General features: G+C 40.3%; 1 pseudogene; it reads right to left on the reverse strand.

Moving 5' to 3' along the window:
• Positions 1–18,546: 18,546 nt before the first annotated feature.
• On the reverse strand, positions 18,547–19,423 carry LOC119533339 (annotated as a pseudogene).
• Positions 19,424–25,367: the final 5,944 nt, after the last annotated feature.

Consider the following 25,367-nt stretch of genomic DNA (forward strand, 5'->3'; position numbering starts at 1 on the left):
GAGAGCATTTTCTCTGGTTCCTCACCTGCCCTGCCTGCTATAAATAACTGGTCAGGCATTGATGAATTCAGAGAAAAGAACGCAAGTTGTTTGTTTGACGCGCGGAATGTGCTATACAAATTCAGAAGTAAGATAACCTTTTCTTCTCCTCAGTCAACCTCTGCTCTGCCAGAATCTTCACCTCCTTTGACATGAATCTTTGCATTAAGACCTTGTCCCCACAAAGGTTTTATAATTTGCAAAATTAATAATTAGGAGGGAGATGCATTTCTCTTTAGCATACTTGATTAATTTATCATTTCCTCAACAGAGACTATGGCTCTTAAAGAAGGGACATAGGATGGGGAATTTTGAATGGAGTATGAGGAAAACAAAGTGTGCAGCATAGCTGGGAACTAAATATAAGAAAAGCACTTAAGTGGAAGAGCCAGATAAGATGGGTTATTAATATACTAGTTGATGTATTTTAAAATGGAACTCTGGCTTGATATAACAAATGTGGCAAAATACTAATAGTTGCTAAGTCTGGGTGGAGGGGCATGCTGGAGTCCTATGTATTGTTTTTGTATTATTTTTCCAACTTTCCTGTAAGTCTGAACTTATTTCAAAATAGATAATTTTAAAAAAAATGGAATTCTGTCTCAGATATTAAAGTTTTTGAGGGCTCCCTCTCAGAGATGTGTTAAACAAATTGGTCACTCCCATCCCCACCAAAAAAAGAACACAGTGTTGAGGGTGCCCCGTGGTTAGCCTTGGGTCTCGTGTGTCTGGATCCAGCTCTGCTGATCCAGGCTCCTGGTGAAGGGGTAAGAGGATAGTTAGGGCAAAGTCTCTGGGTTGGGCTCACCCCGACACAGGCCTCTTCCCCTTGAACTGCCCCTGTGAGCCTGGGGTTCCCTGACATGGAATCTTTTCTCTGGGGACTCCCTAGGCAGTGTGTCCCACACGTCTGCTCCCCTGGGAATAGCAATATGGACCTCAATGGGTTGTTGTTAGGGTTAAATGAGCTAATGCATGAAAAGTTGGCAGCAGAGTTCTTGGTATCGAGAAAGCATTTAATAAACCAAATAAATAAATTTAATGTGTAATTAGGTAATAGATATAAGTCATACTATATAGTATTATTACTGTTAGAGAAAACTGTCTTTCAGAATGGTCCTAGGAGAGACTATTCCTCCTGTGTGGTCTTTGCCCTTAGAAGTCTCCAGAGGGCATTTAACAGTGGTTTCAGAGTTAAGTGGCCTGTCCTTCTTCTATGTCCTGTTTCCTTTTGGGGATTCAGTCTTCTGGTTCTCTTGGTGCTTTCCCTTGTCAAGTAGTTAGCCTTGGATGTGTCTCCTGCTTCCTTCCTTCCTGTCAATGAATCACAAGACCTAACTCAGTGTTGGGGTGTTAGGTGGTGTGTGTAAGTGCCCTTGAGTTTCCTGTACAGCTAACATCATTCATTTGCTTAGAGGTGAGGCAGTTTTTTGTTTTTTTTTTTTTTTAATTCCTATCAACTTTGGACTGGTCAAGTAGATGAATAAATATGGGCTGATGATGGTCAGAAAATATGTTTCATAATGGCCAATTCCTCCTGTTCCTGAAAATCATTTAATTTGATTGCCTAACAGAGACCACTAGCTTCTTAAGGGAGAGGATTAAGAGTTCATTTCCTGGAACCAGCTGACAATGACTCTGGGATAAAATGACAGTAGGTGTATAACTGTAGGAAGTATCAAGCTGACTTGATTCCACAAGATCAGAAAACATTTAAAGGGTCAGAAAGCCCAGGACACATGGCTTCTATTCCATATGAACGTTAAGCCAGCCTGATGACGTTTACTCCCAGGAAGTAGTTTTCACACTTGTTCTGTGGTCTGGAAGTCAGTTCTGGGAACATTATGGAATAATGATCCATTTTACATTTATTATAAAAACCAGGACCAGTTTTATTAATAGGAAATTTTATAATTTCCTCAAAAAAGTATATATAAAATATTTTTAGGAAATGACATGTACTGTGAAGGATTTTTCTCCCTCCTTCTTGCACCTGTCCTCACCCCCTTCCCTGGAGTCTGGTCCTTAATGAGGTCTGGTGGTAGGATACCTTATGCCACAAGAATCAAGGTGCAGGTGGTCACGGATACCCTTTAATTGTAATAACATTTAGGAAGGAGATTTGCTAGCAGAAGTTAATCATCTTGATTGTGTTTTAGTCTTCTCCATTTTCTCCTTCATTCTCAGGATTTGAGAGTAGAGATAAAGCAGAGAATGCCTGCCCCATCTATGTCAAAGGGGAGGCCCAGAGGGGATTTGGGGAGAGAATGGGGGTAAAGGAGCAAAGGGAAAAGCAGCGCAAGTAAGGTATAAGGGCAGGTGTTTTAGTTTCCTAGGCTGTTCAAGCAAATACCATGAAATGGGTTGGCTTAAACAGTGGGAATTTATTAACATATGGTTTTGAGGTTAATAAAAAGTCCAAATCAAGGCATCATCAATGTGATGATTTCTTCCTGAAGACTGTGGCATTCTGGGGCTGGCTGCTGGTGATCCTTGGCTCCTCTGCCACGTGGCAAGACACATGGCAGCACCTTTTGGTCTCTCCCTTCTCTTCTGGGTTTTGTTGATTCCAGCTTCTTCCTTCTGTGCCTTTCTCTCTCTTGATGTCTGAATTTCATCCTCTTATAAAGGACTCCAGTAATAGGTTTAAGATCCATCCTGAGCGAGGTGGGACACACCTCAACTGAAGTAACCCCATCAAAAAGTCCCTTTTACAGTGGCTTCACACCCATGGGAATGGATAAAATTTAAGAACACGTTTTTCTGGGGTACGTACAGCTTCAAACCACCACAGCAGGGCTATGGATAGATGGCACCTTCTGCAGGGTTGGCCCCAGGGACTAGAGAGCCCATGTGTCTCTAGTTGGCTGAGTCCAGGAGTCAGATTGAATGAATTAGAGAAGAAACTCCCAAATCTCTCCCACCTGAAGGACTTCATGTTTGTTGGAATATACTACTTGGTCCTGGAGTAAATAACTGATTGAGTAATTTTCTGGAGCTGGCGTTGTTGCTTGATGGGTTAAGCTTTAAGACCATATCATTCATCCATGACAGAGGGCTCAGTCCATACCTGAGTCTATTTACCACCTGGGTATTCATTTTGCCAACTAATACATGCTAGCTAGCTAATGACAGCAACAATTTATAGAGCTTACTTCTGTGGCAGACTCTGTGTTAAGTGCCTGACATAAATTATGATATTTAATTCCTACAAAACACCTAGGAAGTTGGTGTTCTGAGCCCCATTTGATTGATGAGAGAACTTAGGCTCAGAAGGTAAAGCAACTTTTCCAAATTCACACCGCTAATAAGACGCAGAAACAAAATCTCTTACTCCGTAACCTTTGTTTCTAATTGGCTTACTCTACAATCTCTGCAAGAGTGGATGCATCAGAATTTTAGTAAAAATGGATGGAAGAAAAATCTGTCCATTAATGTTGTATATATATGAATTGGGAAAAGAGTACCATTTTTTTTAAACAAACTTTATTTATTTTATAACAGTTTTAGATTTACAAAATTATTGAGAAGACAGTACAGAGAGTTCCTGTATACCCCCACTCAGTTTCCCCATTGTTAACATCTTATATTAGTATGCTACATTTGTCACAATTGATGAACCTTTATTAGTTCAGTATGATTAACTGAAGTCCATACATACCTTATTCAGATTTCCTGTTTTTCCTTTAAAGTCCTTCTTTCTGTTCCAGGATCCCATCCAGGATATATTACATTTAGTTGTCATATCTCCTCAGGCTTCTCTTGGCTGTGGCTTTCTCAGACGGTCTTTGTTGTTGATGACCTTGACAGTTTGGAGGATTACTGGTCAGGTGTTTTGAAGATTTTTCCCTCAGTTGGGATCTGTCTTATGTTTTACTCATGATTAGACTGAGGAAGTACGTTTTGGGGGAGGAAGACCACAGAGATAAAATACCATTTCCATCACGTCATATCAGAGGTTAATACTAGCAACACGACTTATCACTGTTGATGCTGACCTTGATCACTTGGCTGAGATAATATCTGTCAGGTTTCTCCACTGTAAAATTAGCTCTCCCTGGTCCCCCCCCCCTTGGCATACCATATTCTTTGGAAGAAAGTCACTACATGTAACCCATACTTAAGGAGTGATGAGTTATGCTCTACCTCCTTGAGGGTGCAGTATTTATATAAATTATTTGGAATTCTTCTGCATGGAGAATTTTTCTCTTCTCCATTTATTTACTTACTTGTTCATTCATTCATTCATTCAGTCCTTAATGGCAGTATGGACTCAAGGATACTTATTTTATACTTTGGGTTCCAACCCAATACTTCTTTATTTTCTTTCTCAACTTTTTCCATCTTTGGCCATTGAGAGCTCACTAGGTTGGCTCCTGATTCCCCTTTGACGTACCCCCATCAACTTAGTGTGTTGTTTTGAGTGCTTCTTTACCATAAGATACTCCAGGCTCATGTTATGTATTTCCTGCTCCAGCCTAAAATTTCTCTAAGAAGCCCTGGTTCGTTTCACTGGAGAATGGTGTTAGAAACCAAGATCTGGGTGTTAGGTGTGCTCATTGCTACTGGGGTATCACTGCTTCTAGGCCCTCTCATCTGAAAGAGCAAGGAAATGTAAGTGTATATACTAACCCATCTATTTATAGATATGTCTAAGTATGATTATACGTAACCATCTGCGTCTGTATTAAGCAAAATTTGAGTTCAAACTGATGTCTCCAACTTAACCCATTACCTCATAAATCATTTTAGCCTCCTCCTCTTGTTTATTGGTAAATTCCCACTCTAACAATGAGAAACCTGGCTCCTGCCATCTGTCTTTCGTGTACTTAATTGTTCAATTCTATTACATATATATAGCAGCTAAGAATTGTTAATCTGTACCCCTGTGGGGGAAAAAAACTTTATCAACTAGAGTGCAGTGCTTATTTGCCTTTAGTGTTACAGATTCTACTCATTTCCGAAGTTACTTAGGTCAGCACCTTTTCCTCCCACTGCATTCAGTGAGGTTGTTGCACATATTTGTCACACAGTTAGGTTGTTTTGTCACATTCTACATTCCATCCTGGTATCCCATGACTTCCTAAATAGATGTTTTTCTAATTTACATACATTAAGGTTCTCTCCTTGTGCTATAAAGTTCTAAGGATTTTGACAGATACTCAGTCTCTTGTTTTTGCTACTACGGTATCACATAGACTTGTTTCTGTTCCAACTCAGATTAGCCCCAAGACCAAAGAACACCCTGGCATGGAGTTAACCATGAGTTTAATTAGGGTCTTACACACAAGAGATGAATCTTCCCAATTGTGGTGGGTCAGTAACAGTGAAGTCAGCCTTCCGCACAGAGAGAGAGAGAGCAGTGCCATTTGTCAGGGGAGGGGTCCCTTATAAAGGTTTGTGACAACAGAGTTTCTCCTGAGATTTGGTTACAACAAGGTCTCGCAAAGTTTGGTTGCAACAGGATCTTGCGAGATTCGGTTACTTACAGTGATTAGGGGAGAGAAGTTTTAATGCTTAACCACCCCCTGGGGGACAGGGCTGTTGCCTGGTCATGTAGGCAGCTGAGTCTCATAATGGAGGAGGTGGTGGGGCCCTGGGCCCTGGGTTCTCGCAGTTTCACTGCCCACAAAAGTCCCCTGTGCTCCACCTATTCTTCCCGCTATTCCCCGCTGGCAACTACTGATCTCCTTATTTTCTCTATAGTTTTGCTTTTTCCAGAATGTCATATAATTGGAATCATATAGTCTGTAACTTTTTTCAGACTGGCTTCTTTCACATAGCAAGATGCATTTAATATTCATCCATGACTTTTCATAGCTTGCTGGCTTTTTATTGCTGAATAATATTCTATTGTATGGATGTACCACACTTTGTTTATCCATTCCCCTATTGAAGGGCATCTTAGTTGCTTCCAGTTTTTGACAATTATAGATAGTTACTGTTAACATTCACTTGAAAGTTTTGGTGTGGACATAAGTTTTCAGATCAGTTGGGTGAATACTTAGGAGTGCATCTACTAGACCATATGGTAAGATTATGTTTAGTTTTGAAAGAAACTGCCAAACTGTTTTCCAAAGTGGCTGTACAATTTTGTAGTCCCAATAGCAATGAATGAAAGTTCCTCTTGCTCCACTTCGTAACCAGTAGTTGGTATTGTCAGTCCTACTCAACCGTCTTCCTGCCAAAGCAGATGTTACCTGCTTCCAGTTAAAGAGAACCACAAAGGCTTTGTTATTTTAATAGCACAGGAGAGGAATTACTATGGGGGCATGGGGATATAGACAGGAAAGTTCCTTCAGAGAGGATAGTTATGGAGGAAGGAGTGGTGATGGGAGGGCCTCTGTTTTAACCTTGATGATAAACTCTTAAAAAATGACTCTATCATAATTTTGAGACCAAATTCACCTTTAGGAAAAACATGTAATCGTGCACAACACACACATACATATACACACAGAATCTTTCAACCCCAGGCCAGGCCTTCCCCAGCAGCATCACCCACACCTCAGTCAGAGCCTTGGAGGAGCCAGGCAGGAGCCTCCGACACACACCACCTCCTCAGGGAGGTGTGGGTATAGATTTTTGTAACTGTGACGTATGTGGCCATATTAAACATGATAGTATATGAATTTAGCCATGTATTTCACAATCCTATTTATTCAGAGACTGTAAAAAATCACTTCTTTTTTTCTTTTTGATAAAGGTGAATTAAAAGTAAAGAAGAGTGCCATCTTGTGGGATATTTACTATTGCCATAACCACATCAGATTTTGGTTGAGGTCCATGGACCCCATCGAAATGTTATCCATAAGTACAGATTTGTATGAAATGTCTCAACTGAACACTTAAAAACCTTTCTTCAGTTCTTTTGCCAACAGTGAACAATTCTATGGACTCTTATTTTTATGAATGACTAAAACCTAGTTAATGAAAACCTATAAAGTTAGTCATTGTGGGGGAACTGAAACTGGCATGGATAACAAAAAATGGCACATTAGTAATTTTCTTACATACTCTAATTTTTTTTTTTTACATTTTTTTCTTTATTAGAGAAGTTGTAGGTTCACATGCATAAAATACAAGATTCGCATATCCCACTATTATTGGTTTGGGGCATTTGTTACAATTGATGCTAGCACATTTTTTTTTTTTTTTGTTAATTTCTTTTTTTTTTTTTATTAAATTCAGTTTTATTGAAATACATTCACACACCATACAATCATCCATGATATATAATCCACTGTCCACAGTATGATAACATAGTTATGTGTTCATCATCACAATCTGTCTCTGAACATTTTCCTTACATCAGAAAGAACCAGAACAAGAATAAAAAATAAAAGTGAAAAAAAACACCCAAATCATCCCCCCATCCCACCCCATTTGTCCTTTAGTTTTTATCCCCATTCCTCCACTCATCCATACACTAGATAAAGGGGGTGTGATCCACAAGGTCTTCACAATCACACTGTCACCCCTTGTAATCTACATTATTATATAATTGTCTTCAGAGTCCAGACTGCTGGGTTGGAGTTTGGTAGTTTCAGGTATTTACTTCTAGCTATTCCAATACATTAAAGCCTAAGAGGTGTTATCTATATAGTGCATAAGAATGTCCACCAGAGTGATCTCTCGACTCCATTTGGAATCTCTCAGCCACTGAAACTATTTCGTCTCATTTTGCATCCCCCTTTTGGTCAAGAAGATACTCTCAGTCCCACGATGCCGGGTCCACATTCATCCCCGGGAGTCATACTCTGCATTGCCAGGGAGATTTACACCCCTGGGAGTCGGGTCCCACGTAGGCGGGAGGGCAGCGAGTTCACCTGTCGAGATGGCTCAGTTAGAGAGAGAGAGGGCCACATCTGAGCAACAAAGAGGTACTCGGGGAGACTCTTAGGCACCATTACATACAACTTTAGACTCTCCTTTGTGGTAATGAGCTTCATAAGGGCAAGTCCCATGCTCGAGGGCTCAGCACATCAAACCGCCAGTCCCAATGTTTGTGACAACATATGCTAGGGGATCAGCATCTCAAAGTTTAGAGATAGGCCTTACACTTCAGGGATAGAGTTAACTGCTGTAAGAGCTTACAATCTAGGGACTATGACAATTATTGTGTCCACGTTAGGCTATGTTCTAAGATTCAATTCTGAGTTTACACATTGTAGTTAGTCCATATTGGTGAGGCATCATCCCTCTCACCATGTTTTCTCCAACACTTTTACTCCTATATATATATTTTCCTACAATTTTATAGAGTTATATTCACATACCATACATTTATCCACAGTGTACAATCAGTTGTTCATGGTATCATCATAAAGTTGTACACTTATCACCACAATCAGCATTTGAACATACTTATTACTACAAGAAAAATTGTTTTTTTTTTTTGTTTTTTTTTTTAGCAATAAGAAAAAATGATAAAAAGGAAAATAACATGTCATACAATACAATATACTACTAAGGACAGCAAATAACACCACTACCAAGAATCCCATATTACTCCCCTATATCCCCTTCTCATATACATTTGATGCTAGCACATTTTTATAATTATACTATTAACTGTAATACGTGGTTTAACTTAGGGTTCACTGTGTATTGTAGTTCCATGATTTTAAAAAAATTTTATCCTATTACCATATATACAATCTAACATTTCCCCCTTTTAATCACGTTTAGATATATAATTCAGTGCTGTTAATTATGTTCACAATGTTGTGCAACTGCCACCATCATCCATTACCAAAACATTACATCATTCCAATAGGAACTCTGCACATTTTATGCCTTAATTCACCATTCCCTATCCCCACCACATCCCCTGGTAGCCTATCTTCTAGATACTGATTCTATGAATTTGCTTATTCTAATTATTTCAAATCAATGAGATCGTGCAATATGTGTCCTTTTGTGTATGGCTTATTTCACTCAATACGATGTCTTCAAGTTTCACCCATGTTGTCACATGAATCAAGACTTCATTCCTTTTTATGGATGAATGATATTCCATTGTATGTATAGATCACATTTTGTTAATCTATTCACTAGTTGATGGACACTTGGGTTGCTTCCATCTTTTGGCAATTGTGAACAATGCTGCTATGAACATTGGTGTGCAAATATCTGTTCAAGTCCCTGCTTTCAATTCTTTTGGGTATATGCCTAGTAGTGGGATTGCCAGGTCATATGACAATTCTGTACATAGCTTTCTGAGGAACTGTCAAACTGTCTTTCACAGCAGCTTCACCATTTTCCATTGCCACCAGCAATGAATGAATTTTCCTTTCTCCACATCCTTTCCAATACTTATTTTTAACTAGCAGCCATTCTAATAGGTTTGAAATGGTATCTCATTATAGTTTTGATTTGTATTTCCCTGATGGCTAATGATGCTGAGCAACTTTTCATATGCTTTCTGGTGATTTGTATTTCTTCTTTGGAGAGATGTTCATTCACGTTTTTTGCCCATTTTTAAATTGGGTTGTCTTTTTGTTGTTAAGTTGAAGGATTTCTTTAATATTCTGGATATTAAACCTTTATCAGCTATATGATTTCCAAATAGTTTCTCTCATTGTATAGGTTGTCATTTTAGTTTCATGATAAAGTCCATTGAGGCACAAAAGTTTTAATTTTGATGTGTTCCATTTATCTATTTTTTCTTTTGTTGCTTGTGCTTTGGGTGTAAAGTTTAAGAAACCGTTGCCTAACATAAGGCCCTGAAGATGATTCCCTGCATTTTCTTCTAGGAGTTGTTTTCCCAGCACCATTTGTTGAAGAGACTATTCTTTCCCAAGTGAGTGGTCTTTGCCCCTTGTCAAAAATCTGTTGGCCATAAATGTGGAGGTAGGTTTCTGCATTCTCAGTTTGATTCCATTGTTTTATATGTCTGTCCTTATGCCAGTACCATGCTGTTTTGATGACCGTAGCTTTGTAATAAGTTTTAAGATTGAGAAATGGAGTCCTCCAACTTCATTCTTTTTCAAGATGGCTTTAGCTATTTGGGGTCCCTTACCATTCCACATAAATTTGATTATTGGCTTTCCCATTTATACAAATTAGGTTGTTGGAATTTTGATTGGGATTGCATTGAATCTATAAATTGCTTTGAGTAGGATTGATAATGATATTTAGTCTTCCAATCCATGAACACAGAATGTCCTTCCATTTACTTAGGTCTTCTTTGATTTCTTTTAACAATGTTTGTTTAGTAGTTTTCTGTGTACAGGTCCTTTACATCTTTGGTTAGATTTATTCCTAGATATTTGATTCTTTTAGTTGCTCTTGTGAATGGAATTTTTTTTCTCGATTTCTTCTTCCTATTGTTCATTGCTTGTGTATATAAACACTACTGATTTTTTGAGTGTTGATCTTGTCTTATGCCACTTTGCTGAATTCATTTATTAGCTCTAGGAGCTTTATTGTGATTTTTTAGGCTTTTCTGTATATAGGATCAATATCATCTGAAAATATGGAAAGTTTTACTTCTTCCTTTCCAATTCAGATGACTTTTAGGTCTTTTTATTGCCTAATTGTTCTGGCAAGAATTTCCAGTACAACATTGAATAACAGTGGTGACAGTGGGCATCCTTGTCTTGTTCCTGATCTCAGAGAGAGATCAGGAACAAGACAAGGCTCTTGGTCTTTCACCATTTAGTAGGATGTTGGCTGTGGGCTTTTCATTTTTGCCCTTTATCATGTTGAGGAAGTTTCCACCTATTTCTAGTATTCTAAGTGTTTCTATGAAGAAAAGGTGCTGGGTGTTTTCAAATGCTTTTTCTGCTTCAACTGAGGTAGTCAGATGTTTTTCTTTTTTCTTCATTGTGTTAATGTGGTATATTATATTAATTGGTTTTCTTATGTTGAACCATCTTTGTATACCAGGGATAAATCCCATTTGATCATGGTGTATAATTCTTTAATATGCTGTTGGATTTTGTTTGCTAGTATTTTATTGAGGATTTTTGTATTTATGTTCATAAGAGATATTGGTCTGTAGTTTTCTTGTGGTATCTTTCTCTCTCTTTGGAATGAGGACAATGTTGGCCTCTTAGAGTGAATTAGGGACTGTTCCCTCCTCTTCTAGTTTTTTCGTTTTTTTGAAGATTTGGAGCAGAATTGGAGTTAAGTCTTGTTGGAATGTTTGGTAGAACTCCCCTGTGAAGCCTTCTGGTTCTGAACTTTTTTTTCTTAATACATATTTCCTTTTATTTTGAAATTGAAACTGCAGAATAAATTGGTTTGTGGCTAAAACAATCATAGGAAAGAAAAGTGGAGCGCTCATCCATCAAAAGAATAAATTCTCAAAGTCTGAGCCAGCAGCCCCACCTCCCCGGGACAAAGTACAGAGAGTGGGAGGATGGGCCCAGTCAGATTTGGGGTGATGACAGCTGGCAGATTTCTAGTAAAATACAATTTCCATCACTGCCCCAACTATAGAATTGGGTAGCTCTTTTTAAAAACAATTTCAAGCAAGAGCACCCCCTCCAGCCCTCACCCTGATTTGCCTCTGTAACAATAATTTTCACTACCCTGAGTAAGTGACATCTAGGGACTGAATACCAATTCACTTTGCCTCAGGGGAGGGTACTTTTTGGGCTTGTTCTTGTTTCTGGAACCAAGAACAAGATTATGAGGAAAGTGGGAATCCAAATGGTGGGAGGGGATGGTTATTCATTATGCTAACTCATTACCTGCTGAAATTCGTTTTGAACACCTTTTCATAGCAGTGAATTACAAAAAAAATTGCACAGAAATGTTACAGATAGTCCCCCAACTCCCACAGGGGACATGGTGAGTCAAAAGTTAAGCACCCCCAACATAAACAAAATCTTTGGGGGGCGGGGGCTGAAGTCACCTGGCTGGGAGGGCAAAAGGGGTGAGAAGTACAGGTTCTGGCAGGAATGGAGTGGGGGGTGAGGCAGGCCAGGGGGGAGACTGTGAAAGCTGTACATTAGAGTAGTACATTATCTTAAATGAGTGAAGAAAATTGCCACAGAGTGAACTTATTTACAGGAGCCTGACCTTTTTGTGGGGAATGGTTTTTGATGACTGATTCGGTCTCTTTACTAGAATTGGTTTGTTGACATCTTCTATTTCTTCTTGAGTCAATGTAGGCAGTGTGGGTGTTGTAAGAACTTGTCCGTTTCATCTAGGTTATCTAATTTATAACAGTTGTCCTAACAGTTTATAACAGTTGTTCATAGTATCCTCTTACAGTCCTTTTTATTTCAGTGGGGTCAGTAGTAATGCCCCCCTTATCATTTCTGGTTTCCATTTTTTGTATCCTCTCTCTTTTTTTCTTTGTCAGTCTACCTAAAGTTTTCTCAATTTTATTGATCTTTTCAAAGAACCAACTTTTGGTTTTGTTGATTCTCACTGAATCTCTGTTTCCTTATTCTTTATTTCATTTATTCTGCTCTAATCTTAGTTATTTCCCTCTTTCTGTTGCTTTGGGTTTAGTTTGCTTTTCTCTTTCTAGTTCTTGAGGAAATTGAGGCCTGGAGTCAAGAAATCTTGGGCAGAAAGAGCAGAGCAACTCAGACACATGGAAAGGGTGAGTTTGCCCTGGAGGTCGAGGGCAGGCCTCCTGCCACGATGCTCAGAAAGGGTGCTGGTGCCCCAGGCCCCAGAGAGGGTAGAGCACATTCCCCAGGGATTGGGGAGAGCCTGGCTGCCACCCCACTGTTCGGAGAGGGGAGAGCCTCTGCCTTGGAGCAGCAGAGTCTGGGTGGCACTCCGATGTTTGAGGAGGGTGAGGCCGAGAAGAAGGTGGTCTCCCCAGTGTGTGGACATGTAGGAGCACTCACCCTAGCGTTTGGAGAGGAAAGGGCTCCTGCGAAGGCCCTTGGAAAGGGTTGGACTCCTGCTCTTTCAAGACCCAAGGATAAGTGACTCTCAGACTTTGAAATCTAATGGAATTTGCCCTGTGGGTTTTAGGAACTGTTTTGGTCCCTTAAACCTTGTTTTCCTAACTGTTTCTCCTTATGGCAATGGGAATGTTTATCCTATGAATGTCCTTCCTTTGAATACTGGAAGCAGATAACTTGTTCTAAGTTTCATAGGTCCACAGCTAGAGGGAAATTTGCCTTAGGACAGACCATGCCAATGACTGATTTTGATGGGATCTTGTACTTAACCATTGTTACTGAAATGATTTAAGTTTTTGTGATATTGTGATGGGATGAATGTATTTTGTATGGAAAGGTCATGTCATTTTGGGGGCCAGGGGGTGGAATGTGCTGGTTTGGATGTATTATGTCCCCCAAAATGCCATATTCTTTAATGAAATCTAGTGGGGGCAGACATATTAGTGTTGATTAGGGTGTGACCTCTTGATTGAATGTTTCCATGGAAATGTGGGTCTTGATTAGTTCACTGGAGTCCTATAAAAAGAGCTCACAAACAGAAGTACCCCAGAGAGCAACTGAGAGTGACATTTTGAAGATGAACTGCAGCTAAGAGAGGACAAAACACCCCAAGAGCAATATTTTGGAGAACACCATTTTGAAACCCCACCTGGGAGCAAGCAGACACCAGCCACATGCCTTCCAAGCTAACAGAGGTTTTTCAGACGCCGTTGGTCATCCTCCAGTGAAGGTACCCAATTGTTGATGCCTTACTTCAGACTGTAATTGTGTAATCAAATAAACCCCCTTTATAAAAGCCAATCCATTTCTGGTGTTTTGCAAAACGGCAGCATTAGCAAACTGTAACAGTTCTCTTATTTGAAGTCTTTCTGTTTTATTTTTTTTTAATCTACCAAAATGAGAACAAATTTTATTTACGAAAATCATAAGCACAAAACTGAGAAGCTCCACTTAGGTGCGACCAACATGCATATGACGCTAAGCAACTCTAGTCTATTCTGTAAATTGAACAAGAGGCCAGTTTGACAGAGCATAGTAATCCTTAAAACAGCAATCCTCTAATTTCCATATGGCCCTGTATCTTTTATTTTTAAATAAGCAAGGCTGGAATGAGCTAGACAGTTTTGTTTTAAGAACATGAGTGACCAAGAGCAATTTCATGAAACTATCCAAACAAAGGTGCTCATAAGCTTAAACAAAATACAACATTTTTTACATAGGCAAAATAACCAAATCATATAGTTCATAGTTTCATTAAGATTACCAGAGTCACTAGATTAGATGATAAGTAGCTTGTCTATCCCAGCTTCCCTATTCTTTTTTTTTTTTTATTAAATTCAGTTTTATTGAAATACATTCACACACCATACAATCATCCATGATATACAATCCACTGTCCACAGTATGATAACATAGTTATGCATTCATCACCACAATCTATCTCTGAACATTTTCCTTACATCAGAAAGAACCAGAACAAGAATAAAACATAAAAGTGAAAAAAGAACACCCAAATCATCCCCCCATCCCACCCCATTTGTTCTTTAGTTTTTATCTCCATTTTTCTACTCATGCATACACTAGATAATGGGGGTGTGATCCACAAGGTCTTCACAATCACACTGTCACCCCTTGTAATCTACATTATTATATAATTGTCTTCAGGAGTCCAGACTGCTGGGTTGGAGTTTGGTAGTTTCAGGTATTTACTTCTAGCTATTCCAATACATTAAAACCTAAGAGGTATTATCTATATAGTGCATAAGAATGTCCACCAGAGTGACCTCTTGACTCCATTTGAAATCTGTCAGCCACTGAAACTATTTCGTCTCATTTTGCATCCCCCTTTTGGTCAAGAAGATACTCTCAGTCCCACGATGCCGGGTCCACATTCATCCCCGGGAGTCATATTCTGCATTGCCAGGGAGATTTACACCCCTGGGAGTCGGGTCCCACGTAGGGGGGAGGGCAGCGAGTTCACCTGTTGAGATGGCTCAGTTAGAGAGAAAGAGGGCCACATCTGAGCAACAAAGAGGTACTCAGTGGTAGACTCTTAGGCACAATTATATGCAAGTTTATCCTCTCCTTTGCAGTAACGAGCTTCATAAGGGCAAGTCCCATGATCGAGGGCTCAGCACATCAAACCGCCAGTCCCAGTGTTTGTGACAACATCAACACCAGTCCAGGTGAGGACGTCCAACACATCTGCACTGTCCCCCAGATCCTTGGGGCTGGGGCGGGGGGGAGCCAGCTTCCCTATTCTTAACGTGTTAAATTTCTAGGGATGCTTGTGGTATAATTAGCTGACATTATGAAAATGCTTTTGCCTAGAAGAGGCATGAATTCTGTTAATATTAGAACCAGCAGAGGGACCTTGACATTAAAAAATCTGGGTATAGGATGGATCTTATTAGAAAACTCAGGTGTACTGTGACTTAGGTAAAGACCGTTTGAAAGTTAAGAGCAGTAAAAGGTCTTTTGAGTCAAGAGGGCAGGACGATACAAAAATAAATAGAAAAGAAAACTGAGATGGTACAAATTGTACCCCAATATTAAACAGAAATTAAGCAAATTGAATGAAAAAATTCTCACTTTAATCCCTTCCACTCATTCCCTGTCCTACTCACTCTCACTTGCCTGAAATTACTTCTATTTAAAATACCTAGTTAAATCTTTAACAATGTGGGAGAAAAAGGTCTGCTGACAAGAGGCTGAGATGGGCCCCAGGCCTGGGCTGGGCACTGCGCACCTGGAGCCCCCACTTTCTGCTGGGAGCCAGTCTGTTTTATATCCTGTTTTAATCCATTCAGCTCAGGTGAAGTGGCATTCAGTAGCTACTGACCATTTGAGTATGGAGAGAAAAGTAAAGTAGAAAACTGTTTTTTTTTCAGATAGAAAGCAAATGGAAGGCCAGCTTACAGCTCTGGAGCACGTCAGGTGCCACACTGAGCAGCCCCTTCTGGATGTCCGCATGTCATGTCCACAAGTATACAGCCACTCACTTCCCTGACCCTCTTCCTTCTGTCACTGTGGCCAGTAGCTACCACAGAGGCCTCACGGAGAGCAAAAAGTTTAGGGAAGCGAAGTCTGAGACAAGCCGACAGTGATAGACACACGCAGGATGACTGTTCTTAACAACGTTGGCTGATTGCTTTCAGCAGAACCAGCTCTTTAGAACATGTTTTATTGAGAGAGACACTGCTGGTCTTGGAGCAGCATGGAATGGTGAGGCTTACCTTAGTGGTGACAAGAACGATCCTTTTACACCATATGGCCAAAGAGCAGCTACCCATTCCCGAGTCTGTGAGGACTTGTGTTGGTGCACGTGTACACACACATGGGAAAGTTTAATAAAATTGCTTTTCTTCTGTTTCATTACTTCATGAAGTCACATCCTATAAAATATCACCACTGAAATTCACTGACTTTGTGATTGTGAAAGCCTTGTGGATCACACTCCCTTTGTCCAGTGTATGGATGGATGAGTAGAAGAACGGGGATAAAAACTAAATGAAAAATGGGGTGGGATGGGGGGATGATTTGGGTGTTCTTTTTTACTTTTATTTTTTATTCTTATTTTTATTCTTTCTGGTGTAAGAAAAATGTTCAAAGATAGATTGGGGTGATGAATGCACAACTATATGATGGTGCTGTGAACAGCTGATTGTACACCATGGATGATTGTATGGTATGTGAATATATCTCAATAAAATGGAATTTAAAAAAAATTCGCTGACTTCCAGTACCCAATTTAGAAAGCTCCAGCATGGCAAAGAGTTAAGGACCTCCAGGTAAGTTTCAGGATGGGCTAACACTGACATTACTCACTGCTGAGCACAGCACTAAGTTCTGTTTAGTCCTGTCTTAGAAGAAAGGACTTCACCCACAAGTACTGTCACTCCATAACTAAATAGGAAACAAGGGCTTGTCCTGAAGGTTTAGGCACTCTGTCCCCAGGAAGGGTGTCTGATTGTTAGAGGCAGTGAGGACAGTGAGTGGTCCATGGTGGCTGGACAGCTCCTAAATGGGCCGACAGGAACCCTGTCCAGGCCAGGACCTGGAAACCAGAAGCAAAGAACTGCTGTCAGCCTGTGGGTCGCCATCACAGCATGGCAACATGGCCCATCCCCTCAGCTCTTGCCTCAATCCAAAGCCCAGCAGAATAGAAGTTTTGGAGAGGGAAGAGGGGAAGTTGACACAGGGGAAGGCTGTGCTGCTTCCCAAAGACCTGATGCTCTAGGTCACACCTAGCACTATACAGTGAGGAATATGATCCCACTTAGGAATTGAATTGGCACTCTTTCAGGGAAGAGTGGAGCTTCTTGGGAAAATTCAGGATGCCTGCCCTGAAACTTTAACTCAAGAATACGGAAGCCACACTGGTATGCAGGTATATTCCCCTCTTAAAAATATATATGGATATTTTGGTTCTTAAGCTCTACACAGAAACTTTTTAAAAACTTTAACTGCTTACTATGGTGCACATGTTAAGCAGACTTTAAAAGAGGCCCTACATCTTAAATGGGTTAAGCAATCATTTATAACCATCTTCACAGAACATGGTCAGGGCTGGGTTTTTCTGCGAAATCTGAGGTTAAACATGGAACCAAATTGCGTGTTTTACTCAACATATAACCAAACTGCATGTACCTCTACAAGTTTATGCAAAAGCCCTGATGTAACTATCTTTGACCCTCCAGAGAAGGTGCTTAGGGCCACTGACTCAGCCTGTATATTTGACCAAGGACAAAAGCAGCAACTTTTCAATTTCAGTACAATTATGGGCAGAAATTATATGATGTTGTGCCAGTTTGAATGTATTATGTCCCCCAAACGCCATTATCTTTTATGTAATCTTGTGTGGGCAGACCTATCAGTGTTAAGTAGATTGTAATTCTTTGAGTGTTTCCATGGAATGTGCCCCACCCAACTGTGGGTGATGACTCTGAGGAAATAATTTCCATGGAGGTGTGGCCCCACCCATTCAGGGTGGGCCTTGAGCAGTGGAACCATATAAATGAGCGGACGAAAGAAGGAACTCATTGCAGCTGTGAGTGACATTTTGAAGAGGAGCTACAGCCAAGAGGGACACTTTGAAGAAAATACAGGAGCTGCAGATGAGAGACAGTTTGAAGACGGCCGTTGAAAGCAGACTCTTGCTCCGGAGAAGCTAAGAGAGGACAAATACCCCAAGTGTAACTAAGAGTGACATTTTTGAGGAACTGCAGCCTAGAGAGGAACATCCTGGGAGAAAGCCATTTTGAAACCAGAACTCTGGAGCAGATGCCAGCCACATGGCTTCCCAGTAACAGAGGTTTCCTGGATGCCACTGGCCATCCTCCAGTGAAGGTACCCTATTGTTGATGTGTTACCTTGAACGCTTTATAGCCTTAAGACTGTAACTTTGTAACCAAATAAACCCCCTTTATAAAAGCCAATCCATTTCTTGTGTTTTGCATTCCCGCAGCATTAGCAAACTAGGACAGATGTAAAATATAGGTCCTTCCATAAGGTTTAAGATTTAGAAGAAGGGAAGACAAAAACATAAAATTCTCAGGAAGCTGTGAAACCCTGAGATGAACTGTAGTCCCTAAATGTGTTTACTTGGATTCAGGTTCACCAAGACACTTCAGCATGCTTCAAACTGGCTCATCAATTTCTTGTGGTATTCACAGGTCAAAAACAGGCCCCATTGGCAGGGAACACTCAAATTATAGTAGGCGTCAGTCCAGAATACCAGGGCTGATACTTCTTCATTTTTCACAACACTTACAAAAGTTCCGATAAATCCTGCCTGTTTTCCAGCCATGAAAAGAATGTGAATTCTGGATTAGATATAATCCATTGGGTATACAGCCAGTCAGAGGCAAATTCCACCAAGTCCACCATTTGATATCAAAGGAACAGGGCCTCGTTTATCTTTTGATTTTCCTGATGCAAAAAATGATTGGCTCAATTTATAGTCACCCAAGAGGCAAAAATAGCCTGGTACTTCTTGAAGTAAAGCAATGGGGAGACCCTGGGGTAGAAGCCAAAGGGGCCATCCTTTATGAGGATGCGCTTCATGACAGATCAAACTGTATTATGGCTTTTGGCGATCTTTCCTGATGTCTCCATCTCAAACATGGTCTACAGGTGGCACTTCATGAGCTCAGTGGTCCAGAGCACCAAGGCAGCAAAGGCAGGGTGAAGGAGCTGGCGGTGGTGTTCTGCAGGTCACTCAGCTTTGCCTGCTCATCCAGTCCAACCACCTTCTTCACGACCTGTTAGCAGAAGCCATGGCACATGATGTGGATGGAGTTCTCAGCAATGTTGGTGATTAGTGCCGGGATGGCCCCTTGTAGAAGCCCTGGGAGCCCATCTGGGTGTAGGTCTTGAGGTAGCAGTCAGTGAACTGTGCAGGTCACAGAAAGTCTGCATCTGCATTTTCACGTGTCCGAGGGCTGCCTGGTCAGTGCACATAGTGTGAGGTTGATGGCAGCTTGGATGGTAGGATTGAACTTCATGTTTGCTAATGCTGTTGGAATGCAAAACACCAGAAATGGATTGGCTTTTATAAAAGGGGGTTTATTTGGTTGTACAGTTACAGTCTTAAGGCCATAAAGTGTCCAAGGTAACACATCAGCAATCGGGTACCTTCACTGGAGGATGGCCAATAGTGTCTGGAAAGCCTCTGTTAGCTGGGAAGGCACGTGGCTGGCATCTGCTCCAAAGTTCTGGTTTCAAAATGGCTTTCTCCCAGGATGTTCCTCTCTAGGCTGCAGTTCCTCAAAAATGTCACTCTTAGTTGCACTTGGGGTATTTGTCCTCTCTAAGCTTCTTTGGAGCAAGAGTCTGCTTTCAATGGCCGTCTTCAAACTGTCTCTCATCTGCAGCTCCTGTATTTTCTTCAAAGTGTCCCTCTTGGCTGTAGCTCCTCTTCAAAACATCACTCACAGCTGCACTGAGTTCCCCCTGTCTGTCAGCTCATTTATATGGCTCCAGTGACTCAACTTAGACCCACCCTGAATGGGCGGAGCAACACCTCCATGGAAATTATCCAATCAGAGTCATCACCCACAGCTGAGTGGGGCGCATTCCAAAGAAACACTCACAGAATTACAATCTAATCAACACTGATAACGTCTGCCCACACAAGATTACATCAAAGATAATGGTGTTTGGGGGGGACATAATACATTCAAACAGGCACATTCCACCATTCCACCCCCTGGACCCCAAAATGACATTATCTTTCTATATACAAAATACATTCATCCCACAATATCACAGAAACTTAAATCATTTCAGTAACAATAGTTAAGTACAAAATTCCATCAAAATCAATTATGGGCATGGTTGGTCCTAAGGCATAATTTTCCTTTAGCTGTGAATCTGTGAACTTAGAACAAGTTATGTGCTTCCAATATAGAAAGGAGGTACACATAGGATAAACATTCCCATTGCCATAAGGAAAAAGAGTAAGGAAAACAGGGTTAACAGGACCAAAACCGTTCCTAAAACCTGCAGGACAAACTCCATTAGATTTCAAAGTCTGAGAGTTGTTAACAGAATGACGTTGCATCCTTGGCGCTTGATAGAGTGGGAGTCTAACACTTCCTGAGAGCCATTTTGGTAGCCCTTTCCTCTCCAAATGCTGAGGTGAGTGTTCCAACATATTCACACATTGGGGAGACCACCTTCTCAGCCCTACCCTCCTCAAATACTGGGGCAGCACCCGGATTCCCTTCCATCCCTGGGGCACACACTCAACCCTTTCAAAACAGTGTGGTGGCAGCCAGGCTCTCCCCAATTCCCTGGAAAGGTGCTCCACCCTTTTTGGGACCTGGGGAGGCAAAACTCTTCCAGAGCATGGAGGTGGAAGGCCCTGTGCCAATTTGAAAATATTATGTCCCCCCAAACGCCATTATCTTTGATGTAATCTTGTGTGGGCAGACCTATCAGTGTTAATTAGATTGTAATTCTTTGAGTGTTTCCATGGAAATGCACCCCACCCAACTGTGGGTGATAACTCTGATTGGATCATTTTCATGGAGGTGTTGGCCCGCCCATTCAGGGTGGGTCTGAATTAAATTACTGGAGCACTATATAAGATCAGACAGAAGGAGCAAGCTGCTACAGCCAAGAGGGACACTTTGAAGAATGCACAGGAACTGAGAGAGGAACCTTCAGTTTACAGAGACATTTTGGAGACGGCCTTTGAAAGCAGACTCTTGCTCTGGAGAAGCTAAGAGAGGACAAACGCCCCAAGATCAACTAAGAGTGACATTTTTGACAAGCTGAAGCCTAGAGAGGAACGTCCTGGGAGAAAGCCATTTTGAAAGCAGAACTCCAGAACAGACGCTGGCCATGTGCCTTCCCAGCTAACAGAGGTTTTCCGGATGCCATTGGCCATCCTCCAGTGAAGGTACCCAATTGTTGATGTGTTACCTTGGACACTTTATGGCCTTAAGACTGTAACTGTGCAACCAAATAAATCCCCTTTTATAAAAGCCAATCCATTTCTGTTGTTTTGCATTCTGGCAGCATTAGCAAACTAGAACAGTCCCTCTCTGTAACCAGCAAGCTAGCCAGGGGCTGGACTCATGGTAGCCTGCCACAAGACTGGAGGATGGGTTCTGGTATCCGCCATGAGGAGAGAGAAGTTTACTATTCTTTACTGTTATTTATCAGCCCCTTTCTCTTGCTCCTCCCTGTTACTATATACTGTTCAGCTGGCCTCCAGAGTTTCAGAATAGTTTGTTTCAGACAGTTCTTGCCTGTTTAATAGTTGTTCTGGTAGAGGGTCTGAGACCTGGAGGTACCTACTTTGCCATCTTCCCACAATGCTAATTTTTTTTTACATATAAAAGTCTGAATGACAAGCCCCACAGTGCATAAGGAAAATGGAGGGGGAATTCCAGAAATTTCCAGGGAAGGTGTTTGTTTTCAGTGTTGTCTCAAGTTTGGTTGTGGTTTTCAGTTGCTACTAGTCTTTTCTTATGAGGAAAGAACCAAGATAGACCACTCAGTGGCAGGATGGAAGTTTCAGGAGCAGAGCAGGGGCAATTGAGCAGGATTATTGATTACAGAACAGGGTGGAGAATCAAATGCCAGACAGCTCTTGGATGGTGAAGGATGGATCATGCTAAGGATTGAAGAATGGATCATGCTAAGAACCTGAGAGTCTCCTTTCTAATCCCAGGTTTGTTGCTTTGTATTGTGAGACTTTGGGCAAATTCCTACACCTCTTTGGGCTTTGTTTTTTTCACCTATGAAATGACAAATTTGAAATATATAACCTCCAGGGTCCCCTCAAGACCTAAAATTTGATGCATGGAGAAGGCCTCATTTCTCAGTCCTTTTTAACCCAGTCTTTCTGGTTGAAGACAGTATATATCACAAAGATCTTTATTTTTAGTGATGCTTCTCGGTAGAATATTCTGAAGCCACACAAATTATTCATATTTTTACATAGTTAGCAAAACTTATGATAATACTTGAGTATTACCACTCTCTTTAAAACTTTTTCGCCTCATTTTGAATTTCATATCCCTGTTGGAGTGGATTTCAGAGAAAATACAAACTTTCACTCAACGCCTCATGCAGCTGGGGCCCTTGCTCCATTGGGAAAATATATTCTCCCTTCAGATGGGTGAACTCAACATCACAGCAATTTAAGAAATCTCAAGCAGGGATAGTGACATTATTCACCCGGCCTGCATCTGCTACCTCAACCTCATGCTATTGTCATCTGACAGTGGTGCTGGCACAAGAGAAATAAACCACCCCTTCCATGGCCAGCTGAAATGAAATGTCATTTCATTAGGCAGACTTTCTCAAGTCACTAAGGAACATTGCCTTGTATTTGTGTTTAATTTGTATGTGTGTGTTGTAAGAATTCTCATACATTTAAGAATTCCTATGCACTCCTGTTTGCTTGAGTGAAATCAGTTTAAGGCGTTTTCAGAGAACACAAGAGGATCCAAAATCTAACAGGATATTAGGAAGTAAAACTGAATTGTAGCTTCTGTTTATCAACATTACGCTATTCTGTTGTCAGATGAACAGTAGTTGTGGTGGTGACATTTGACCACTAGAGAGCGCTCTAACAAAACACCTCACAGCTCAAACATCTACATCCACCTCAAACATTTACATGCGGCAATTTCTTGCTGATTTTATGACATAAAGGGTAATTTCACAAATATTGTTTCAAACTTTATAAAAAGAGATTTTCTAGAAGGTTGGGAACCTGGGAATGAAACTTGAGCACAAGTTAAAGTAATTCACTTAGCTGGAGGTGCTTTATAATTCCTCTATCAATTTCCAAAATAGGGGCAAGGAATTTTAAAACCTTTAATTTCTTTCGCAACAGAACAAAACAATACAAATCACATTAGGAACATTTCCATTTCCAGGCTAGAGATTTTATGGATTATCCTCCTAAGAATTCTAAGTCTAGAAATGGTTCTAAAGTGATAAAAATCCCATTCTTCACTAACAGACAAAACTGCGTTACCTCTTCCTGTTAAATACAGGTACTTGAAAAAGAAAGTGGGGGGGCTGTGTATGAAGTAATTTAAAGTGCCCAAGACTTTATTTAATAATAAGCAAGTGAAATAAAACTTGAGGGCATAATTGCCAACAATGAACAACCTTTACGCTTAAACAATCTTTACTGATAATAAAATAATTAGAATAACTTATGTGCATCTGTGCTACGATTAATGTGGCTTTGCTTAAAGGAGATTCTGCTGGTTATTCACATATTAAGAGCCCACCCTCCTTCTTCTCAGATGACATGTTTATACTCAGGCAGCACATCTAAATTTTTAATAGAGAGGAAGAGATTCCATTTTATTAGGCAGAGTGAATTGTTTATATGCAGGTTATACATTTACAAGTTCTAATGAAGAACGGAAAATACCCATTGAGCTGTCTTTGAAGTTTCGCCTGTTGAAGGATGATTGTAAACCCAGCTCAATGGAAACAGCATCACAGTCCATCAAGTGATTTGAGAGTAGAGTATAGGGAGTTAAATCCAGGTAAAATAATTGCGTAAATCGCATGCTGATCAATGTTCAAAGGCTTTTTTTTCCTTCCCAAATTAAAGCTCATCCACCTTACATTTAATTGGAATATTGAAACTGGGTTATAGGAAAAAAATGTTAAGGATATAACAAGATATTTTTTCTTTATTTAAAAAACTCACCATTTATATAAAAATCCTTTCTTTTATTTCTTTCAATTTATACTTCATATATTCTGCATAGCTACTCTGTTTGTGAATTAGATAACATAAATAAATTACTGTCAAAGCATTTTTCCATGTTCATAAATCCTTTCTGAAAATGAGAAGTTAATTTTTCTTCAACTCCAACCTAAGGTAAAAATTCCAAATATTTGCATGCCTTGGGTGTACTGCAAAAAGGCCACCTAAATTAATGAGGTTTCTTGAATTGGTGTACAGAAATGAATTACAAAGCTTAAGAAGTCGAAGAGACTTCTCGTGATTTTTTAAAGCAATATTAATGATTGTATGGAATGAGAAATTGAGCTTTGTGTTATTACGGTAGGATTAGTTTTTCGTTCTTCAAAGCTGATCTATTTATGGGTACATAGGATGGAATTAAACTCTGAAAAGGTTAATTTTTTAAAAAAAATGTTCTGTAGAAGGTTTATTTCCTATCACCTTTCATAAGTTCCCTTTGAATTGCAGTTGCAATCTGCATTTGGAGTGAGTCCAGGAAGCTTGAATAATAATGTAATCCCCAGTGGAGACTCTCTTAGGGGAGGGAGTGGGATAAATGAAATGCTACATACAGGTTCCTGACAATATATTCATCTTGATATTATCACAGCTGATGGATTGTAGCAAGGCTACTCCTAGGACTTGCTTTTGCCATCTTTCGCGTACGTTATAATTTCAGTGTGAAAAGCAAAATCCTAACAAACAAAAGAAATAAAGCAATCCCTAATTCAAAAGTAGTGCCTTAAAAATATATGTTGAAAGAAAAATATTTGTCTTGTTGGAGGGGAGAATGGAGAGTAAAGAATGAAAGGCTGCAGAAGAGGGGAATGAAACCATTGCCTTTTGGTTAGCTCTCTGACCACATTTAAAAAGGCTCTCGAACATTTTAGCAATTGCACATCCATTTTCTTTTTCTTCTGTGTGCTTGTCTAATTTATTTTCATAAAATAACTCTGTACTTCTTGTCCGGAGCCAGCATTATGTAGCTGAAATCTTGGATCATGTGGGTTTAAGATCAAACAGGATCTAATAAGGTGGGATTTGTTTTCTTATTGATCTTCTCATGGCTTGGATCTCACCGAAGTACTGTGAAGTGATGAGACGGAATGAGGACAGTAGCTCTTCAGAGAAAAGCCTCCTGGTGCCAGCTCACCTTGAAATGGGAGAGCAAGAGATTGCAGAGTGCAAAATGAGGGGCTCACAGGCTGAATGGAAGT

The sequence above is a fragment of the Choloepus didactylus genome, chromosome 4, assembly GCF_015220235.1.
Source record: "Choloepus didactylus isolate mChoDid1 chromosome 4, mChoDid1.pri, whole genome shotgun sequence".
NCBI lineage: Eukaryota > Metazoa > Chordata > Mammalia > Pilosa > Megalonychidae > Choloepus > Choloepus didactylus.